Source organism: Camellia sinensis, chromosome 8, assembly GCF_055761805.1.
Source record: "Camellia sinensis isolate YWXY chromosome 8, ASM5576180v1, whole genome shotgun sequence".
In the NCBI taxonomy this organism is placed as follows: domain Eukaryota; kingdom Viridiplantae; phylum Streptophyta; class Magnoliopsida; order Ericales; family Theaceae; genus Camellia; species Camellia sinensis.
The window spans coordinates 72,974,168-72,991,331 of NC_138968.1; the positions used below are offsets into that span (position 1 = coordinate 72,974,168).

Consider the following 17,164-nt stretch of genomic DNA (forward strand, 5'->3'; position numbering starts at 1 on the left):
TCCTTGATTTTCCAAAATATTTAGGTGGCAACTCTGTATCTGGCAAAGTGGTTCATTTTTGGCAATTTGATTCAAAATCAATTTTCTAGAAGATTTACCGAACTTAGACTCTTTGGTGCTTATCTATTTCACATTGCACTTGTGAGATTACATTCAAAACCGTGGGAGTCCGATATTATAGGACTTACTTCGACTTTCGAAAGGGGGTGCGAAAAGGTTGGGCTACACCATGCCATGCAAAGTATCATTTTCATCATTTGAAAACCAATATGCACAATGAGAACTTGAAATTTCAATGAATTCAATGATTTTAAACCAAGTTCATGGGGCGGTAAATACGACTCAGGTAATCCCTAGGTTGGTGTCTGCAAGTAGGCATTACTAGCACTACCAAATCCCCACTTTACCGGTAGCTAGCCAAAAGGCACGTGGTACCTCCTTCATACGTGTTTTCGGTCTTTCACCCTGGACACTCAGGCCAACTTAATCAATTTCATCTACACCTCCTATCCGGACTTACTAACGTAATTACCCCAAAACATTTTGATAAATCTTATTTCACAACATTTCTTTTTCAATGCAAAGTTTCCAATCCTAATTCAATGTTTGTAACAAGCAAAAGTATTGAAATGCCAATGCAATAATTATCAATGCCATGAAACACCCTTTCTATTTTCAATTATTCCATGCAATGTTCCCATAGTAATCACAATACTCATTTCTCTTTTCAATGGCATTCCTCATGATAGCCATATGTTCATGTAAAGCCTTCAATGAATAATCAACAATCACTATAAGAAAATTCACTTTTGGCGACTAAAATTTTAGTCGCCAAAAGTAAGGTTTTTAGTCGCCGAATCCTTTTCCCGACTAAATATTTTCGTCGCTAGATTTGTCGCGGGAAACCGGTCAGGGAAGGTTTTGGTTAGTCGCCAAAAGTCCTATAAATGGCTACTAATGTTTTAGTAGGGAAAAGTACGAGGTATTGGCAACTAAATATTTTTTAGTAGCCAAAAGTCATAAATTGGTGACTAAATATTTAGTCGCCAAAAGTTTTCAAATAAAATTAATTTTCATTTTCCGCGACTAAAACTCTTAGTCGCCCAAAGTATCATTTATTATTAGCTACTAAATATTTAGTCGCTAAAAAAAATTAATTTTTATAATTTTTTTTAGCTACTAAACTAATTAGTCGCCTAAAGTCTCATATATTTTTTACTACTAAATTTTTAGTCGCCAAAAAAGCTTTGGTTTGTTTTTGGCTACTAAATTTTTAGTAGCCAACAAGTTTTATTTTGGTTTTTTGGCTACTAAACATTTAGTCACCAAAAACTTTATTTAGTGTTTTTTTTTATTATTATTATTAATTTCTACACAACCTATATTTATTTCGCGCAACCTGCACCCTGTATCCCTGTATATAAACAAAACAATATATATGTCTATTTCTATTTCACTTTCAACCATCCAAAAATTTGGTCATGTAACATCAAATTCTATACAAACCAAATATAATCCAACCCAAAATAATAATTCCATACAAAAAGATAATCATACAAAAATGATGTCCTCTGTATACAAAAAAGAAATATTCACTTGTAATCTATACCACCAGAAAATAATTTCATCTCTGTTGGATCAACAACTATTGCAGTAATTGGTAGTGGAAAAGCTCGAGTTTGTAAAAGTCTTCCAGTAACAAGGTCCCATACCTACAATACAAAAATAAGTCATTTCGAAAAACAAAAATACTCATGCTAGCAAGATAATGACTACTGTTTTTCTTTGAGAGAAGAAAGCATACAAAATCCAAATTTGATGTCTTGCTAGCATTTTGTAGAATAGTTATATACGGTTATTTTGAAAGGTAAGCAATTCACCTTATTGAAAGTGAAAAGATTTGCGTAACAGTAGTACACATAGTATGAGAATGCAGGATTGAACATATTAGTCCACTGAGCCGGTGTAGGCATATGTTTTGTGGGGCGTCCTTCAAGCTTGCTTTCATCATCCACCAAATCCAACCCAACAACTTGAAATCTCAAACAGATGACAGGGACAAATATCATAGTCAGTAATGTTAAGTCCTTCAGAAAGAAAGCCAGAATGCAACTTAAAATGAACACAACAGCATATGATTGTAGTTTCATAAACATTGCATGTACTCAAATATACATGTTAGGTCTAGTTTGTCTTCAGATTTGTCCAACACCAAGATCTTAGAACATGGGACTAGGACCAGATTGTGATACATATCTTTCACTTTCGTAACAATAGTAAAGTACAATTTGCTTATGTAGTAGTATCTTCGTAATAACATGAATACATTGTGAACTAGAACTCCCTTTTTTGGATTACAATATTGTTACAAGTTCACCCATTCAACTATAACCATGACAGGCGTATATGTCACATATGGATCCATTCCTATATATCACACTACTTTGTACATCTAAAAAGTTGAGACTGGGGGTATTGACCAAAACCTAGCCATCATTCTTGCTTAACATTGCTGGAAATTAATTCTACTCAGTAATGGCCAAAATAAAAGTGGTACTTCACAATTGCTATATAAAAACTATTTTCTCTATCAAAACAAAAAAGCATGCAACTGAGGGTGCAAATCTGGATCAACAGTAAACTCAAACAGAGGAAGAAAGATATTATCAAGAATGTTCTGAAATGACGTTACAATTCCCATTTCCTTGTACACATTGTACAATCGCGGAAGCTGGAAGAAAAGGAAATTTGAATGCTTTTAATTTGTGAAAGCATTTCTATCTTAGAACCATTAGCGTTATGAAATATAGGCATTTCCAGCCCTTGAAAAAGCAGAGCTAGAAGAGAAAAACCATGATTTTAGATAGCACTAAAAGAACCTTTCTATTGAGTAAACTAAACTAAAAATAACAAATTAAAATAAAACAGAAAATTCACCTATCCAGACATAAGCAACAACGACTCCGAAATCTTAAACCCATTAAGAAAAATCTAGAAAGCTTCAGAAGAACATTCAGAAGAAGTGATGCCAATCTTCAAGTTAAAGGATCTTCCTTTAAAATCAGTGTTTTAGAACAAACCCTTGGTCCTTTCATTAATTTTTACATATGCTTCATTCCACTGGCCTACAATAGTACTACGAGCTGCACTCAAAACCCCCTCAATGAGCACATGAATTTTAGTCCAAATTGGTTTATGATTCTTGAAAATCCTATAATCACTTGGGTTAGGTTTTCTTTTGAGATACACACAAGAAACCCAGTAGCTTTTGAGAGAGAAAAAACATAAAGCACCATGAAAAGCAACCTTTCTTCTACCCCCTCCCCCCATTCACAAAAATAAAATAGAAAGCCATAACTACATATTAGAAAAGATGAATTTTAAATAACATAATTTCTATCGAGTACCTGAATAAGCCAAACAACATTATTACTGTACAATTCATTATTCACTATCCAACTTGCCATTTAAATTCAAACTAAAATTTAATAATTAAAAAGTAAAAACTAAATGTATCTGTTTCTCAGCTTTCCAATAATCAATCTTTCCCCGGCTAATATAGATTATTTTTACTTCATAAACTTTAAATATACACTCCCACACAAATTCTTAAAATAAAAAATAATACCTAGCACCTACAAATTACACCAAACAGAGCCAACAACTATAGGAAGAAAGAGTTGAATCATCTAATTTGCAATCTTTTCTTGTGGTTCAATGATGTGCTGTGTGTATAATTCATTTCCCGACAAAGATATATATATATATATAGCCTCTGTTAACATCATGTCACTGTTGCTTTACTTGATTCATTGTGTTTCTTTAGAAATTTCATGGCATGTTTCTCTTTGATCAGGTATGAGGTAGTTGACATGCTGCCATCCATTGAAATAAAGAAAACATATAATTGTATTGTGTATGATAATTGTATCGTGTGTATAATGCTGTCATCCATCACTAATTATTTTTATTATTAGTGTATGATAATTGTATTGTATTCAATGTTGGAATGTGTTTTAGGGAAATAAATAATTAAGAAAAAATGTATTTTTTTAAAAAAGACTTTTTTAGTATGCATGTTTGCTAACACATAATTAGAAGGTAATATAATGCTTTATATAATAAAAATAACGTGTTTGTCAAAATTATGTAGATAATTCATAGAAGTCAAAAATGTAGTATTGGCATGTTGCCTCACAACACACAGAATACAGTATTGCCAGCACTACATTATATACACTTTTTGTGAATGATTTCTGTATTTTACAGAATACAGTATTTTATTAACTACAACATAACTATTCATATTGTTCTTTGATACCAATGGCATGATCCAAATGCATACTAGATTGATATGAACATAACTATTCATATTGGTCTTTCCTTACCCTGCATTATACATGAGAAGAAAATAAGTGATACCTTTAGAGCTTTCTTCACATTACCCTCCATTGTCCCATAGGGCTTTCTTTGTGGAATCCTTAGCAAGTATGAGATGTCCTCCAGAGAATCCTAAAAGAAGAACATGTGAGAGACAGATTACTATCAGTTTTTTATTCAGAACCTGTTAAAATCACCAAATTAATTCTCCATATTACCGCAGGTAGGAATAAATCAAAGGGAGAGAATAAGATTGTCACTAAGAATAAAATGGTTAAGTAAAGCTTAGATGTGGAGACAAGCAATGCACAGTAGCCCCCCAAAACAAATGGGAAAATATCAGTCAAATGGTGAATGAGGAAAGTTACTTCAATTCAGTGAAAACTTGTTAAAAATTTCAGCTCACACACTACCAATCAGAGAGTGTGAAGCCTCGTAATTTATCAACGTGGAAGACGATTAAAAAATGTGATACATTTTGAGTTCTTTACCATTTTGCCCAGGGTTGTGAATTACAATCTGAAATGGTTCAAATATCCTATTCATTAACATAACATTATGTAATCTATAGGCAGCAAGAGCCCTCCTATTTGTATTATGACAAGATATATAAAAATATGGGGAATCACAAACAACACAATGCATAACAACTTTCACATACACTACACAATTTCAAATTATCCCCAAATCAAGTGCAATAAAAATTATTAATTCTTCAAAAAAAAAAAATCATCAATTCAAGTAAAACAATGAATATCAGCAGAATAGAACTAACCATTGAAGGGTTTTTGGTGAGAATGCGGCCAAGTGTGGGGCGAATTGGAGTTACTATGTGTTCTCTGTGAGTTCTCTTGGATCGAATTGAGGGAAGAAGGGTTGAGAAAAAAGGTTGAATTGGAGTAAGGGAGACATTTATGGAAACCCTAGTGTGAGGGATGATGGTGAAGGAGAGAGAGAACGCCATGGACGATGATTGGTAGTTGTAGAGATTTTTCGCACGCCTCATCCAAATCCTATCTATCTATTATGTCTCTGCAATGTGTGAGGGAGGAGCCGCCGATCGAGCTTCCATGGGTGATGGATTGATTTCAGGCGACGGTGACCAACAAGGAGATGAATCGATGCTCCGGTTCCCGGCAAACGCGATGAGGAGCGGCGGTGAGAGATGAAGCAGCGGAAAGGGAGAGGGAGAAGGAGAGGGAGAGGGAGAGGGAGAGGGACGCTGAAGACAGAGAGACAGAGGCGCTGCAATGAGAGAGAGAGATGAGAGAGGATGAGAGAGAAGAGTGAGAGCGTGATATATTTATATGGATGGTTATTGGCGACTAAACTTTTTTAGTCGCTGAAAGTATTTAATAAATCCCTCCAAAATATTTTAAATGTCCCTCCAAAAATTTTAATTCTTTGGCGACTAAAAATTTTTTTGTCGCTGAAAATGAACTTTTGGCGACTAAAATTTTGGTCGCCAAAGGTAAAAAATATTTTTTTATTTTTCTTTCGGTGACTAAATGGTTTTAGTAGCTAAAAGTCAACATACGGCGACTAAAAATATTTTTTGTCACTGAAAATAAACTTTTGGCGACCAAAATTTTGGTCGCCAAAGGTAAATTTTTTTTTTTTATTTTCTATTCAAAGACTAAATGGTTTTAGTAGCCAAAAGTCAATAAACGGCGACCAAAATTTTTTTTTGTCCCCAATTCTAGCATTTTTAGCGACTAAATTTTTTTTTAGTCGCCAATAACCAATATACCCTGACTAAAAAAATTTAGTAGCTAAATATTTTACTTTTGCCGACTAAAAAAAAAATTTGGTCGCCAATTCTATAACTTTTGGCAACTAAATTTTTTTTAGTCGCCAATTTTAGTCGCCAAAAGTGCATTTTGTTGTAGTGAATCTCACACTTCATGCATTCTCAGCGATTTAATCATTTCATAATCACATCAACATTTTGAGCAAAGACTTTCCAAAATCAACAATTCTCATATTCCATGAAATTTGTTATTTGTTAAATAACATAAGAGATTTTTCAATCATTCATTCAATTTAACATGGTAATAGGTAAACACCCATAAATTTTCAACATCTCTCTCAAAAATCTCAAGTTTCTAGGTTTTTGCCAAAACTAGGCATTTCTTCATCTTACAAAAAGAAAATCTCTCCAAAGCATCCTTTCTCACAATGTAGTCGAGCAATCAAGAATTTTAAGAGAAATAAGGTATAAACCCATTTTCAAAATCATCACTACATATGAACCAAAATCAAGCTCTTATACTTTCCAAAAGAGTTCCAAACTAACATAATCTTGTAAAATATATATATATATATATATATATATATATATAACTATAAGAAAATCCCTACCTCAAGTTTCAGAGAATAAAAGAGATTAAATCCCCAAACCCAACGGTGTCAAAACCCGATCTTCACCGCACACAATGAAGCCCTCGCTTAGCTCTCCAAAATTAGTGAAGGATGTTGGGTCAAAACTCCAATGGATTGGAAGAAATCAAGAGTTTTTGGTGTTTGGTGAAGGTTTTTAGAGAGAAGGGAGAAGAAATGATATTTTTAGAGAGAGAGAGACGTGTAAAAAGTGAGATTTACTCAGCCCAAGAAGAGAGAAAAGATAGAATTTTCGGACTCAGATCCGTCCCGCACGTGCAATACCCATTCCCGCACGTACGGCAACCCCCTCTACACGTGTGGCTCTCTCCTCCGCACGTGCGACACTTCTCCCCCGCACTACCCTCCGCACCTGCATATAATGCAGTAGCCAAACCCACAATACCCTCCCTCACCGCACGTGTGGCCTCCCTTTCCGCACGTGCAACCCCTCTTCCGCACGTGCGGCTTTCATCCCAACACGTGCGATCCTGCTTCCAGACAGAAAAAATTCAACAACTCAACCCTAGATACCTTGGATCCACCCTCACACCTCCCGAAGCAAGTGAAACTTGGAAGCGAAGTAAATAAGAACGAGAATTTTGAGTGTAATTTTTCAAAAACAACGAACCAAGCAATTAACAAAACCTCGCATTAAAACCCTACACTATAACAAGAGTAAACCCAATCATAACTCAAAGAGAACGAGACGAAAAGGGTACCCGATCATCACTGTAAGTATGCGAAAGCTACCGAGAAAGTCATTTCAGTTGATGTCACTCCCATAATTTCAAGAAGAGGAAGACGATATTTGTTGGTTTTATATGTGCAATCCATAATCAATATACATGGGAAAGACCGAAATAAGTCCAAACTGGTGGGATGTGTCCAAAACAAGTCAGTCACAGTCATCATGGACTTTTCACATCGATGGCGCTCAATGTAATTGTACTTGGCCAATTCACCCAATAAGTGTTCCATCTGTGATCTTCCAGCTATCTCTACTACCCTGTTTCGATGGCGTACATTGTAAATGGTTTTAAGTATGCTTACATTGAGGGCATCTCGTTGTTTCAAGGTTACTAGGATCTCTTTTGGCCTAACCATGCTCTTTGACATATCTATTAGCAATGATTTATCATCCTATGGTAGCCTCTCCGCATATGAATGTCCCTCAAGGTGCTCCGCAGGTGGATGGTTATGCAATCCGCATACTACGGTTAATGTTCATTCATCATGTGTGGTCAACCTGTGAGCCCTCATATCAAAAGGACAACCACACTTCTTCGTACCGGTTATTCTTGATGTATTGTTGCCATCATGTTTTAACTTCTTTGTTGCTCTATATTGGCCACTCCTCTCACAAGCAAGATACATCCTGGGTCTTTTTTATTCCTTCCACCATAGTCTGATGTTTTGATTACAATGACCAAACTATTTCTCTTTCCAACTTCACATACTCAGTTGAGCAATTCATTCTTACTTTTGAATACCTACAAAGTCAAATAAATATTATCAAACATTTACATTTGTTGAACAATTCAGAACACAATCATTATAGATTCGTAGAGTGAATTTGTTCAGTTGTGAATTGAGTAGTGTAATCCAACACACTATCCGAGCAAACTTGGCTTCCTTGAGTTGAGACATATTCCTACAAGTTTTGTACAACATTACAAATTTGAAATGGCATTATAAAAACAAATTTGCAATTTGAAACTGCAAATTTAGTATGAAATTTACGAATTTGGAATATAAAAAGAAAAAAAAATTACTTCATTTGGAAGTACAATGTCAAAAAAAAATGCTACTGTTCGAATGTAGTTGTCTGAATTATTTTTAACACGTTCAAAAGTTGAATGTCGAAACTATTAATCATGTAGTTTAATTTTGATGATGTTTAAAATATTATTTGAAATTTTTAGATTTTTTAATATATATATTCTATATTATTTGACACAAAATATTATTTGTTTAAAATATAGATTGTATGATATATTTGTTATAAATATTATTTAAATGGAAATATTTTGAAAATATCACTATTCACTTTTTGAGAAATTTAAAATCGATTAGTTGTATTATTTTGACAAAATTGATTGACTAGTTGGCTAGTCACTATTCACTTTTTCATAAATTTAAAATTGATTAATTGCATTATTTTAACAAAATTGATTAATTGGTTGTATTATTTTGACAAATGTAATATTGATGAATTGTCTCCTTTTGATATACTCACATGGGATGATTGGTTATTTTTATTTGAGTGTATTTATAATCTCTTCAACAATTACAAAACTTTTAGAAGGGGTATATATATATAGTTTATCTTATATGAATATTATTTAAAGAGATTTTACTGTGCAATCAAAATTTTTAAATAAAAAAATTATTATATACAAGTCACTATGTAAATATGTTTTCACATTATTGTTTTAGAAAAAAGTTAGCAGATCACTCTTCATTGAGAATGACTTGACCAACATTTTCAAACATTTGTAGTTACTCCACGTGATTGAAAAAAACAAAGTCAAAAAAGAGCATCTTGAGCTCATGTTATCCATCGTTAGAAGAGAAGTGTCTCTCCTTCCAACGGGCAAATTTTTGGGTATAAATAGAAGTGTTGTGTGCGAAGAAATATTAAGAACTTGAAGAGAAAAAATTTTAGTGCTCCAAAATTTTGAGTGTATTGTATTCTGCTCTTTCACTTTCAAATCAAAGTGTAGTCTTTGTTCTTACACTTTCATATCTACTCTTTGCAAGAAAATTATTGCAAAAGAGGGTTGAAATACCTCTTAAACTTTTTGATTATTTTGTGAGGAGAAATTTTGTAAGGGTAAAGCATTTATTGTTAAGTAAGGCTCAAAAGATAAGAGTAAAACTTATGTAAAATCCACAAGTTTGGTGAAGCTTTGGTGGTGTAGTGATTCATTTTAATAGTGAAGAAATTCTTGAGGAGGTTTCTTGAGGAGTGGACGTCGGCCCGACGTGCCGAACCACTATAAATCTCTATGTTTGAGTTTCTCTCTCCCTATCTTCTTTATTTTTATTATTATTGCTCTATTATTTTATTTGTTGATATTCGAATATTTTGATTATTATTTTTAATATTGTGAAATTATTTTTTAGTAACCCAATTCACCCCCCTCTTCGGTTGCCTAACTGGGATAATAATTGGTATCAGAGCCTAGACTCTAGTTTGTGTGACTTAACCGTCTTAGAGTAGATTATGGCAACCTCTAGTTATTCCTTACCTGAGGGACAAGCAGCCAACAGGCCACCATTGTTTAGCAACACAAATTTTAGCTATTGGAAAACTAGGATGACCATACATGTTCAATCTAATGATTATGAACGCTGGAAAATTATTTGCAATGGCTCAAAAATTTCTACCAAAATTGTAGATGGCCTTAAGATACCAAAACCTGAAGATGAGTGGAATGAATCAAATACTAGAATGGCCCAAATTAATGTCAAAGCTACAAACATGTTGTATTGCTCCTTAGATGCCAACAAGTTCAACAGGATTTCCGCATGTAAAACTGCAAAAGAAATTTGCGATATGTTTATAGTGACTCATAAGGGAACCGAATAAGTTAAAGAATCTAGAGTCAATTTGCTAGTCCATAATTATGAACTCTTTAAAATAAAGCATGATGAAACTATTCCTCAAATATTTACTCGCTTTACTGAGATTATTAATGGTTTAACTTCTCTTGGAAAAATATATACTGTTGTTGAAATTGTAAGAAAAATGCTTAAGTCATTGCCAAAAAGTTGGGAGACAAAAGTCATTGTCATTACCGAAACTAAGGATTTATCAAAGCTAAGTCTAGATGAGTTAATGGGATCTCTCTTAACTCATGAGCTCATAATGTAAGAAGGAAAGGAAGAGGAAGACAACAACAAGAAGAAATGACTAGCCTTCAAATCCACCTTGAAACATCAAGAGGATGAGGAAGATGATTCGAATGATGATGAGGAAATGGCATTCATCACTAGGAAGTTCAAAAGGTTTGTGAAAAAGAAACAAGGCGTGTGAAAACTTTTCAAAAAGGACTTCAAAGCGGAGAAAATCATAAAAATTATGAAATTACCTGCTACGAATGCAACAAACTTAGACACTACAAATCAGAATGTCCGGAACTTAGGAAACAATTCAAGAAGGACAAGAAGAAAGCCATGATTGCAGCACAGGGAGAAGATAGCGATGAAAGCAACTCAGAAACTGAAGTTTGCAAAAATAAGGTTGCTAACCAATGCTTAATGGAACTTGGAAATGAAGATGAGGTAAATGACGAATGTTTTACGTTTGATGAATTGCAATTTGCTTTTGATGAATTATATACTAAATTTAAGAAACTTAGTTTGAAAAGTAACTGTCAAAAGAAAATGATTTCAAGTTTATCAAAAGAAAATGAATCTTTAACTTCCAAGATAAATGCTTTAGAAAATGAAGCCATGAAAATGAAAAAGGAAAATGATATTTTAGCTCAAAAAGAGTCTTCAATTTTCGGAGAAAAGGTTAGTTGTATTGCAAGAAGAAAATGAGTCCTTAAAAAATGAGAAAATTTTTTTGACAGAAAATATCAAAGACTTGAAAAATAATCTTTCAAAATTCACTCAAGGTAGAGAGACTTTAGATAAAAATTTTAAAAATCAAAATTGTACTTTTGGTAGAGCCGGGATTGGATATAAACCTTTTTCAAAAGTAAAAACTGCCAAAAATGTTTTTACGCATGCATCTTTTATTCACTCTCATCTCACATGTCATTTTTGTGGTAAAAAAGTCATATTTTACAATCATGTCCTGTTTAAAGAAATCCTTTTGCTAAAATAAAAAAGATGTAGGTTCCTAAGGACATTTCAAGAGTGTCAAATTCTAACTTTCATGGACCCAAGAAAATATGAGTACCGATAGAAAAATTAAATTTTTGTAGGCATGTTTCAAGACAAAATCCAATAATGATAGATGGTATCTTGACAGTACATGTTCGAGGCACATGACCGGAAATAAAACTGTGTTCGCCACACTCCAACCAAAGGATGGCAGATATGTGACTTTCGGCTACAATAGGAAGGGTAAAATCATTGGTGTAGGTAGTATTGGTAAAAATCATTCTCCTATTATTGAAAATGTTTTACTTGTTGAAGGTTTAAAACATAACTTGCTTATCATTAGTCAATTATGTGATAAAGGTTATAGAGTTATTTTTGAGAAAACTCGCAGCACAATTGAGAACACCAAAGATAATAAAACGTTATTTGTAGGACATAGATATGAGAATGTATATGTGTTTGATTTACATAACTTGTCTTCTCATTTTGATGTTAAATGTTTATCTACAATAAATTAAACTAATTGGTTATGGCTTAGAAGATTAGGACATGCTCATTTAGATTTAATTTCAAAACTTAAAAAAAAAAATGAGTTAGTCATTGGTTTGCCTAAAATTAGTTTTGAAAAAGACAAACTTTATGATCCATGCCAACTAGGAAAACAAACTAGAATTGCTTTTAAATCCAAAAATATCATTTCAACTACTAGACCGCTTCACCTCTTGCATATTAATCTATTTGAACCATCTAGAATACTAAGTTTATGAGGAAAATCGTATGCCCTTGTTTGTGTTGATGATTATACTAGATATACATTGGTATTATTTTTAGAACACAAAAATGAAGCTTTTTATAATTCCTCAAAACTTTGTAAAAGAATTCAAAATGAGAAAAATCTTAATATTTGTAGTATTAGAAGTGATCATGGTAGAGAATTTGAAAATGATGAGTTTATTATGATTTGTGATGACTTAGGAATAGATCATAATTTCTCAGCCCCTAGGACTCCTCAACAAAACGGTGTGGTTGAAAGAAAAAATAGAACTCTTGAAGAAATGGTCCGTACTATGCTTTGTGAGAATAATTTACCTAGATATTTTTGGGCTAAAGCCGTTTTCACTGCATGTTATGTTGTAAACCGTGCCATGATTAAACCTATTCTTAAGAAAACCCCTTATGAACTTTGGAAAGGTAGAAAGCCTAACATTAGCCACTTGTGCACTTTCCAGGCCCGTTTCTCACGTGCATGTCGTTCGCGCTGTGCTCTACGCAGAGTCGAGCCGCGCCGTTTTCAGCGCCGGCTTGTCTTCTGGATGCTAAGGCTCTGTTTGTTTTTTTTAAAAATCCAAAATTCCTTTAAATGGTCATAAGTAATTTGTTATAGGTTTGTTTTAAGCGTGGTTGTACTGTCAGACTCAAAATTAAATTTTATATCTATTGTAAAATTTTCAAAGTTTTATGAAAATAAAAAATATTTTTCCTAAAATAATAATTCATTATTTCTGCTCTAAAATGCTTCTGGTGTTGCATGACTAAGTTTTTGGAGCTAAAATTTTTACTATAGACTACTGTAATGGTTTACTATTTACTAGTATTATTGTTGCATTTTCTCAGATTCTGGAATTAACAAACATATTGCATTTTATGTCTGTTTATTAATTATTTAAAATTTCTGAAAATTCTAGAAAAATTTTAGAAGTGATTTACTTTCTGTTATGGCATAATCTAAATATTAAACAGATCATATTGTTATTTTTTCCTAGAGTTTGTAATATGTTGTGATTAAAGAAGCATGATTAGTTTTTTTTTTATTATTTAATTCCATTATTATATGAATATAGCATGAGTTAATTGTAAATTTACATTAAGATGCTATTGTATGGAATTAGACTAATTATCATGCCTTGTTCATGCCATAAGTATGGGAGGTTATTTTTTTGTTTTTTTTTTTTTTTTGCTCATGGAATTAAATTAAGTTTTGATAATTGTCACTAGAGGCACAAGAGATGATTACGAGCATAGCAAATTTTCGATCTTGAGACGTGTGTAATGTTATTATTATTTAATTTAGATTCTTTTGTTGCAAAATAATTTTTGTTGCTATCATTAATATCCCCTGTGCATTGGTTCTTCCTTTACTCTGTATGTAGAAATGGCAACTAAGACAGTAGTGGCAAACTTAACTAAGGGAGAGAAATTGGATGACGATAACTATGACATATCGCGCCGTAAGATCCAATACCTCCTCAATGAGCAAAAAGTTTTGAATACACTTGAACAAGTGATGGTTGAGCCTGAGCAGGGCAATACATCTCAACATCGTCGTGATCTTGAAGTCTATCAGACTTGGAGTAATAAAGATCAGTGTGCGCACTTTACCATGTTGAGCAGCATGAACAAGGACTTGATTAGTGAATTTGAGCATTGCCGGACAGCATTTGAGATATGGGAAGCTCTTAAGAAAAAGTTTGGTGTCACCTCTTTGGCAAAGCTATGTGGGCTGACTATGAAGTTTGACTCTTATCAGAAAAAAGACGCATCACTCGATGAAGCAGCATTTGAGGGTCATGTCAGCCATGATACGTGAGCTTGCGGCTGCTAGGCACAATTTGACTCAACAGCAACAAGTACAAGCTGTGATTCGCTCTCTGCAATCTCTGCCAAATTCTTAGGAGCAGATGAAGTAGAACATGATGCATAATGAGAGTGTGAAAACATCGAGGACATATCACGTCATTTGGAGCTAAAGGCTGAGCACCTAAAGGCAACTAAGTCTAATAGTTCTGCTATGTTGGTTGAGTCAAGCTCACGTAGGACTTCTTAGTTCAAGCATGGAAAACTAAAAGGTGCTCCTAAGAAGCAAGCAACAATTGTGCTAAAGCCCAATGGCTCTAGAAATTTCAAGCATAGAGGCAAGAGAGGTGGCAAGAAGGTAAAGGCTAAACTGACATGCTTTAACTATAACAAAGAAGGACACTTCACTCGGATTGCCCTGACCAAAAGAAGGTACTCCCTTACTTAATTTCTCGCATTCAGTGCTTTGTTTCTAGTCAAGCATTAATTGCTCATTCTCCTCATTTTTGGGTTGTAGACTCAAGAGCAACAGACCACATCGCGAGGAACAGAGTAGGGTTCGTTGAGTATCGCCGAGTATCTGTTAGGAGCATAACAGTTTACATAGGGAACGAGTTTAGTGTAGAGGTGCTTAGCATTAGCACATACAAGCTGGAAATGCGACGAGGGCGCACCTTGTATCTTCATGATGTTCTTTATGCTCCGGGTATTCGGCGAAACTTAGTTTCAGTTATTAGCATGATGAGTCTTGGTTTTAGCTTTTGTTTTGAGAATAATGGTGTTAACATTTATTTGGGAACAATTTTTTATGGTTTTGGTTATCTTTTAGATGGTTTCTTAGTTTTGGATGTGGATGATTCTAGTTTTAATAAAAATGCCAATGGCTCTATTTCTCATATTGCATCTATTTGTGATAATGATTCTATGAGATAGCATGCTAGATTAGGCCACATAGGGCAAGACAAGATGGCTAGATTAGCTAGAGAAGGCCTTTTAGGCCCACTCGCTAGAGTCACTTTGCCTACTTGTAAGCACTGTCATGCTAGGAAGGCAACAAGAAAACCATTTGGGAAAGCCAAAAGGGCATCTATACCATTACAGTTTATGCATTCTGATATATGTGGACCAATGAATGTGAGGGCAAGGCATGGAGCCTCTCATTTTATTATATTTATAGATGACTGCACACGTTTTGGCCATGTCTATTTGATTTCTCACAAGTTAGAAGTGTTGGATTGCTTTAGACGGTATGTTAATGAGGTTGACAATCAATTAGACAAGAGCATTAAGGCTCTAACGACTAACCGGGGACGTGAGTATCTATCTGAGCAATTTAAACTGCTCTGTGAGAAAAAAGGAATTATCAGGCAATTGACAATTCTTGGGACTCCGCAGCAAAATGGTGTAGCGAAGAGAAGGAATCGCACGTTATTTGACAATTCTTCCCATTTCTTATTGGGGAGATGCTTTGTTGACTGCTTCCTACATCCTTAACCGTGTGTCCTCCAAATCAGTTCCTTCCACCCCATATGAGATGTGGATTGGCGAAAGCCTAATATGGGTAATTTGCGGCCTTGGGGTTTGGCAGCTTACATATACAACACTTCTCATAAGTTTGGGAAGTTGGGCCCTAGAGGAAAGAAGTGTATTTTCATTTGCTATAGTGAGCATTCCAAGGGCTATGTGTTTATTAGGGAGCATCCGGATGGAAGTGTGACTAAAATTGAGTCACGAGACGTGGATTTCCTAGAGGAGGATTTGCCTAGCAGAGGTAAGGTAACTTGAGACATGGAGCTCTATGAGATGGAGGATCTACTTGAAGGCGCACCTAGTAGCCTAATAGAGAATAAGGAAATAATCCCTCAAGCTCTTAGGGATAGTGGGAGCGATTTACCTGCCCATGGATTAGATCCAGTAGATGAGGATTCTCAGGACTCTCAACTATGTAGAAGCAAATATGGAGCTATACCCCGTTGTCATTTTGAGATTGAGGGGGAAGCATTCATGATTGCTCTGAGTGACGAGATAGAGCCTAAGAATCTCAAAGAGGCTCTCTCATCCCCTGCTAGTAAAGAATGGAGTCCTGCGATGGATGAAGAAATAGAGTCTATGAAAAAAAATCATGTGTGGGACTTGGTTGATTTGTCGCCAGGGCGCAAGACTATTGGGAACAAATGGGTTCTCAAAATCAAGCGCAAGGTGGATGGTTCCTTAGAAAGGTATAAGGCTCGCCTAGTGGCGAAAGGCTACACCCAATTAGAGTGTATGGACTATGAGGAAACCTTTTCACCAGTTGTGAGGTTTGCCTCTATTCGCCTAATTCTGGCCATAGTAGCTTAGTTGGACTTAGAGCTATATTAGATAGACGTTAAGACAGCATTTCTCAATGGAGAATTGGATGAAGAGATCTATATGGATCAACCAGAAGGCTTTGTGGCAGTAGGTCAGGAGCGCAAAGTTTGCAAGCTTCAACGATCTATTTATGGCTCAAAGCAATCATCCAGACAGTGGAATCTGAGATTTCATCGAGCCATTGTTTCTAATGGGTTTATGATGATCGATGAAGATCATTGTATGTATGTTAAGCAGTCCAAGAACATTTTTCTGATATTGTCATTATACGTGGATGACATATTATTGGCTGAAAATGACAAGGAGATGGTTGTCACCACTAAAAAGTGGTTGTTCTCTACATTTGAGATGAAAGACATGGGTGAAGCGAGCTACGTGCTCGGTGTTAAGATCCTTAGGGATCGCTCTAGGAGACTTCTCGGTTTGTCTAACGAGACTTACATTAAGACTATTCTAGAGCTATTCTAGATGCAGAGCTACAAACCCATTGACACTCCTGTTGCGAGAAGCGAGAACCTAAGCCTTGATATGGGTCCTAAGAGTCCAGAGGAGAAAGAAAAGATGGCTCGTGTACACTACGCGAATGTTGTTGGGAGCTTGATGTAGGCTATGATGTGTACACGCCCTGACATTTGTTATG

General features: G+C 34.7%; 1 long non-coding RNA gene across 2 annotated transcripts; it reads right to left on the minus strand.

The window, feature by feature from the left end:
* Window positions 1-1,421: 1,421 nt before the first annotated feature.
* LOC145796593 (uncharacterized) lies at window positions 1,422-4,762 on the minus strand. Of its 2 annotated transcripts, XR_014337074.1 has the most exons (3): window positions 4,423-4,762; window positions 1,881-2,032; window positions 1,422-1,712 (listed from the first exon to the last, which is right to left on the minus strand). It is a non-coding gene; the product is annotated as an uncharacterized LOC145796593 (long non-coding RNA). The 2 variants fall into 2 exon arrangements; XR_014337073.1 differs by lacking the exon at window positions 4,423-4,762 and having other exon boundaries at window positions 1,881-4,407.
* Between the last annotated feature and the right edge of the window lie 12,402 nt (window positions 4,763-17,164).